Source organism: Tachypleus tridentatus, chromosome 9, assembly GCF_004210375.1.
Source record: "Tachypleus tridentatus isolate NWPU-2018 chromosome 9, ASM421037v1, whole genome shotgun sequence".
NCBI lineage: Eukaryota > Metazoa > Arthropoda > Merostomata > Xiphosura > Limulidae > Tachypleus > Tachypleus tridentatus.
This window is the reverse complement of record NC_134833.1, coordinates 54,343,303-54,350,255: the sequence shown is the minus strand read 5'-3', so window position 1 is coordinate 54,350,255 and position 6,953 is coordinate 54,343,303.

Genomic DNA, 6,953 nt, shown 5'->3' with positions numbered 1-6,953 from the left:
ATATATAACTTTCAGCGGATAGATTAGAGGGAAGGAAACTAGTCAAAGCATCCAGCACCAACTCTTGGGTTATTCTTGACTTACAGAATATTGGAATTCGACAGTCACGCTTGTAACGCATTCATAACTCCAAAGTGCAAAGCGCATATTGCAACTACGAATCTTACACCACGAATTCTTAGATTTACAGACCAGGAATCCTAAATCAGCGCTACTCCCAGCTCAGGATGGAAACACAGAATGACAATAAAATATATTTATGAGTAAAATATTTTCAGTTAATAAATTGAACATGTTATTGATAATGAGAATGCTGGCGGGATAAGCTAATTTATCCTGCCATCTGTTGCACTACTCTAAAGTAGAATTTTGCGAGATTGTAAGCATATTTGAGTTTAATGTATAAAATTGGATGGATTCATTGTAATGTGTCAGTGATGTATAACTCGACTAAATGGATTATAATAATTTAACCAATGCTTGGTAAAGCGAGACATTTATGTTTCATTACAAATGTATATTTGTAATATACATTTGTAATATACGTGATATTTCAATTGCTGGATTGTGACAAATATTTGTTATATTGGAATCTAAGCAACACAATTTTATTTTCATTAGTAAGATGTTGATCTGGATAGAAACTTATTTACTGCTTTCAAACACTGAATATTTCTATCAGCACAGTGGTTTCAGTATAAAACCTGATTTATTTAATTTTTCGAAACATTATGTAACTAAACATTTGTTAGACAAAAACCTTTCAGGAGTTTCATTGTTAGATACACAAAAATTTTCAGAACCTACTTTACTTGTTGAATATACAAAACTTTCCAGAAATTTTATTGATGAATGTAAAAAAAAATCTTTGAAGGAGTTTCATTATAGAATGTAGAAAAGTTAAAAAGAAAACGTTTACCCCCTCCTTCCTACCCCAAGATTCAATACTTGTTTTAAAAGAGTCCTTTTATTTGACTTTTGCTCAGTTTACTAGATCTTTCTTGATGCTATGGTTCAGGGTGGTATTTTGTTATTGGGAAACAAAGGTTCTGTGCACACGTATTTTGATGGGTCTAACAATGTACCACGTCAAGTTAGGAAACTTTATAGCATATTTATCAGACAAAGAGCACCTGCTCTTATTAGAGTTAGCTGTTACATGTGGTTTGACCTCGAAACACATACCAATTCTTAACCATATTAAATAATACCAATTACATTCTAATATTTACATATAGACGGCTGGGCATAGGTAAATGGTAAGCAATAATTTGAAATGCAAATTAAATCAACGAAGATTATAGGTGGTCCCGCAGTGACTTAGCGGTTATTCTGAAGGTTCGTGATGCTAAAAATTGGGTTTCGATTCCCATAGTGGGCGCGGAACAGATAGTCGGTTGCACAACCATGTTAAGCACAAGAAAACAAAAGAGAAAATATGGTTGTGATGCCACAGTAGAGTAGGATGAGGAGAGGCCAGGGAGGATGCCTGCTATTTTTTAATATGTCCCAGTAAATATTCATCAAAATTAGAAAATTTTTTCTCATAGAAGCAGAATAATACATAAAATTTAATCCAGAACCAAAGAGGTACCAGGGTACCTTAAGGTGAATCCTTGACCCTGGGTACGCCTTGTGGTGAACATTTCTTCTCTTAGTTCTTTCGAACTTGTTTTTCCCCTCACTGTAATTTGTCTCCAATACCTTTATAGCAGTTTTTATAAACACATACTTTGAGAAATATTTCAAACAGTTTCAAATAACTTACGCTATTCAGCTCTTACCGAATATTCAACACATCCATTTTAACATTTTGAAACATATATTTTCATGGAGTTACACTGAAATGACAATTACTGATGCAAGTAATATAGCACATTGTGTACCTTTAATCTGAAGACTCAAACAAACAGACAAATATCACCCAAGATAAAAAAAAATAACAGAAACAAAATAGTTGATGCTTTTATTTTGTTTATTTGTAGTAAGTCATTCATACATCATAATACCTGTGTTCATTATAACGAAATCGATTGTATTTGAATATCGTACGATCTCTTTCACACTCCGTACTAAACAAAATGATTTAGATGTCATACTTTAAGCAAATATCTTCATTTAATATATTTATGTTTAAGTTGAAAGTATAAAGCTTTTTTATATTTTCGAAGAACAACATATAATCTGCGTAACAGCAACGTTTTTTTGCAGTATGTATACATAAAAATTGAGGTTGGAAATAACTCAACTCAACCAACAGGTGATCTATAAAGAAAACGTATTGCAAGACGGTGAGCTATTTTCAAATTGTTCAAGCAACAGGCATTTTCTGGGGGTGGGGAACAGATCTATTTGGCTATCCGTCTACGTATCTTTAATGCTAATTACAAGCCATAAGATGTAAAGTATAGTTAAAACATAAAGTTCTTTGTTACTTAGTTTACCCTTATTGAAGATAAAAGTGATATTTGCATATTCTAAATTTTTCATGGATCTTAATCACAGTGTTAGATCACGAAATAATAAACATGTACAGTACACATCTTACGTGATTTATCCGTTGTTTTAGTTCTTACTGGACTTTTTAGTATACTCGGTGTTTATGCTGTGAATGAATAATATCCTAGCTCTAATAGGCTCTTAAATAATAGAAACACGTAAGTAAATGTATGCATTATCAAGCCGTTGACTGCGCATCTAACATCCAAAGATTATAGTATAAATCATAGCATTGTAATCGTATGGCTTTATCACATTCAATTGGTTGTATAACCATCTCGTGTAATAAAAAAAATACTAAGTTTATCTTGCAAAGTTTAATTAAAAAAAGCGAACACAAACCACTAAAACAACAGTTTTTCTTACATCAGCATTCTGTGTTGTTATACAAATCTATTAGCACTGAGGAAACCATCTTAAATATTTTAGCTGTTAGAAGACGTTTTCTGCAACGGATCTGTTATAATACTATATATGCAAAAACGGCTCGTTTGGGTTGAGAAAATATGTTTACATATGGTTATGTAAAATATTTTCTCAACACAAACGAGCCGTTTTTGTATATATATTTCTCTACATGTTGGTTTTCTCGACATCACTGATTGTTATAACACTGGTTTCGTATGCATTGCTATATACATATGGTCAGGCGTTATGAACAATATCAATTGTTTTTATTTCTTGAACCGTTATATCATTTTAAATATAATCTTATTGTATTCATCTCTCCATTTTTATCATGTTTAGATCTACCGGAATTTTATGTGACTTTGGAAATCTAATAAAAAAAATGTAAATACGTTGTAAAATGTTTTTACATAATAGCTATAAGAAATTGACATAAAATCCTATAAATACTAAACTTACAAGTTTTCATTTGATACAAAACCGTACTTCGTTGTGAATGTCAGCAATGAGATTACCAACTGTTCCCTTAACAACACAGAAACGTCAGATCAACCCCATTTTCATTCAACAAACTGAAAGTAGTCAGAACACTGCAAAATGGCTAAGTGAACTGTACCAAAAACTGGTTAATGTTAAAACTTATTATATCATTCTCGTGTAAATTCTGTAGTTATATGAGCAAATTGTGGTGTATATAATTTTACCTTTTCTCGGTAAGTACACTTTACTAAATTATAAAATGTGTTGCGATTCATGAATAGGTTATCACCCATTAAAGGTTCCCCGCTTGGACAGCAGTAACTCTTCGGATTTACAATGTTAAAATTAGGGGTTCGATTCTTCTTGATGAACACAGCAAATAGCCGGATGTGGCTTTGCAATAAGAAAAAACACACACAACTATTAAAGGTATAGATTTAGAAAAGCGACGATTTTATCGTATTGATATTCCTAAATTTTAGTTCTTTCATTTTAATCTGTATTTTAAAAATATTTTGTTGTTTTATATTTTACATTTCTATAATTTTAGATTATATCTATGTGTAAGTTTTGTAATTTTGAGCTGCTTTGGTTGGTTATTGGACTTGGTGTAACATTATAGTCTTGTCTTGTTAGTTAATTATTATTTTATATACTTTCTTTCAGTAATCTAACCTGTTGACTAATTCTTACACGTTATTTGCTCTTAACGTGTTGTCTGTCAATCTTCAGATGTGTAGTTCTGAAAAGAACTGTTAGTTGGTTACGAACCCTATTCTTAACAAACAGAAGGTTGGAGTAGAAGCCACTGGGCTAGACTGTATTATTTTGGAATAAAATAATAAACATAAGTAACTAAAAGAAATGGTTATTGTATGTCACTTAATTCAAGTTGATAATGACACTGTGAGCTTTTCACTTCTTTAGATGCTGCTAAGTCTAGTCTTGATTATCTTTGTCCTTTCATTGGCCTATTGAGCCTTGATTATTACCCTGGTAACCTTGTGAGGTTGATAAGTTTGTCCTTGCGGTAAAATTGCAGGATATTTGTTATAAAGTACTAAGAAAAGTAAATTCTTCCACGTTCAAAGCAGTTATTGCGAGCTTTGACCTACAATTTAAACACTAGGAATGGTGCAACAAAACCAATGAATATGGTAAAAAATGTATGTTATATAGCATTTACGATTATTTTCAATGTGACTACTAAACTGTTAACCGGAAATTTATAATATATACTCGTATAAGTAAAATAAATAAGTATAAGTAAAATAAGTATTATTGGAGTTTGTTTAAAGGAATATCAATGAAAACTGGCGTTACTTAATATTCTGCAGAATTTATTAAAATGTGGCTTTAGCTGTAATTTTTATTCCATAATGTAACAAAATCGATTGTAGAATAATGGTTTGAAATCAATAATATTCAGTGAATACATGTGTAAATGCACCACTTCCATCCAGTGGCTCAGGAGTAATCTTTATGGTTTGTAAGCTCACTGGGCAAAAACAAATAATCCTTTTTATAACTTTTCCTTTAAACATAAGCAAACAATGTATACAAATTTAAGCTCATTATTATGCCTACGCCAGTTGTTTGCTTCATGACTTCACAAATATTTCTTTAAAGAATCTTTACCTATGTGAAAAGTTTTCTCTTTAATTTTCTTGGAATCTTTATTAATGTTGGTCCAAATAAATGATTACTCAGTTTCACAGTAGCTTTTATAATAATACAATCTCAAAAATGAGCAAAGAAACCTACAAATTCATAATACATTAAACGTCTAGTAACTCCATTCATCTTTCTTATACTTCTATAAGTAAAATTAATAAATTGTCAAGTTTTAAGTATTTAATTTTAATCCTTCATAGAAAAAAATTGAGCCTCCGATTAAATACTAAATACAACCGAGAATTTCTATTACTAAGACATGATTGATGCTTTATATATTAAACGCATAGTTTTGTCGGGTGTTACTCGTTAAAAAAAAATTCGTTTTTAAGAGGGTTATGGGATTGTATGCTGAAGAAGCTCACCGCATTCACGATGTTAATAGGAACAGCCAAAAAAATGTCCTTGACTTTTATCGTTTCAACAGTATACGCAAATACACCAAGTACAACTTACTAAAACAACAGAAACAAGTTTTAGTGCTAGAGGCGATCAGTAAAAAGAGAACAACAAACCTGAACAAAAACAATTTAACGAACAAATTTCAGCTGTTATGAATCATCTTATTGCTTTTACAAGCTCTAACGTCAAACACTGTTACCCAATATGCATCGTATAAAAACTATTCCCATTCAGCACAATATATTTATCTATGTCTTCATGATAAAATATATTTATCTGTATTTTTCGTGTTAAAGTCACATTTTTATGTTTGTAATTATATTATTAATTCCCCTGATACCCGTCTTTTTCGTATTATAAATTTGTTTTGTAAAAAAGACATTTTACAGGCGAAAATAAATAATGAAGTTTAAAATTTCTGTATTGTAAAATGTGATATCAATGACCCTATATTTTCAGGACTTAAATAATGATCCCTCAGACAGTATCCATATTACAGAACCTGAAAGATGCAAGCTGCGTGTACAATAGAGGAAGCTCATAATGTTCTGTGTATGAACAAGACCTATATATCTTTCAGAGATTTCCTATCATTGAACTCTAAAATCACTTTAAATTCGTTTCGGTATACCATAGACTTTCAATTACCTATTGTAAAGTTTACCATTGGGCTTACTTGTTCGACTTGTAAATTTAGGTGAGTCATATGTTCTACATTATCTGGAAGCAATTTAGTTGTGTCTCATATTAATCAATATTAATTTACGTAAACATAGTTTAAGGAGTGGGAATACCTAGTAGGTAGTAGTATGTTGTAATATGTTTCTAAACCTTTTGAAAGTGATGTACTCAATAGAGTGATTTTTATGTCTCTGAAATGGTTGATTGCATATTGTGTCTTGCAAAAAGATAATTTTTGTTCTGTATCAAGTGTAAAATTTGAATTTTTTTTTAAAGTTAAAAGTTGTATTAACAAATTACAATCATTCTTCTTCCCCTGATCATGGAGGGTTACAACTTTGCCACATGTGGAGGTCCACAGAAGTTTGCAACTAGCTTTTCGATACTGACGCAGCATGAACAGTACAGATACAAATAGCAGTATTAAGAATAACCATAAACACCTTTTTTATTCCTCCAATTTAATTAATTTAGCTTGATGAAGTGTGTATTTTTTCCTTTAAGACAAATATTTTTTTTTTCATTTAAGTACCGCTGTTAACGTATCTAAGTTAATCCACTCTTAAGTTTAATTAAAATAATTTATTATATTTGTTCTATTCTTTTTTACTTTCGTATAAATTATTTTTGAAAGCACTAACCACTGTTGTTTTTATTATAAGACTACGTATTATAAATAGGACTGTTCGTAAAATGAAAAGCAGAAATCATAAAAACACTTTTAGGTCTAATGCCGAACAGAAAAAGCTGCTGAAATCCCGCAGTAATTATAAGTTCTTAAAGTAGGAGTATAGGCTAATATATTACCG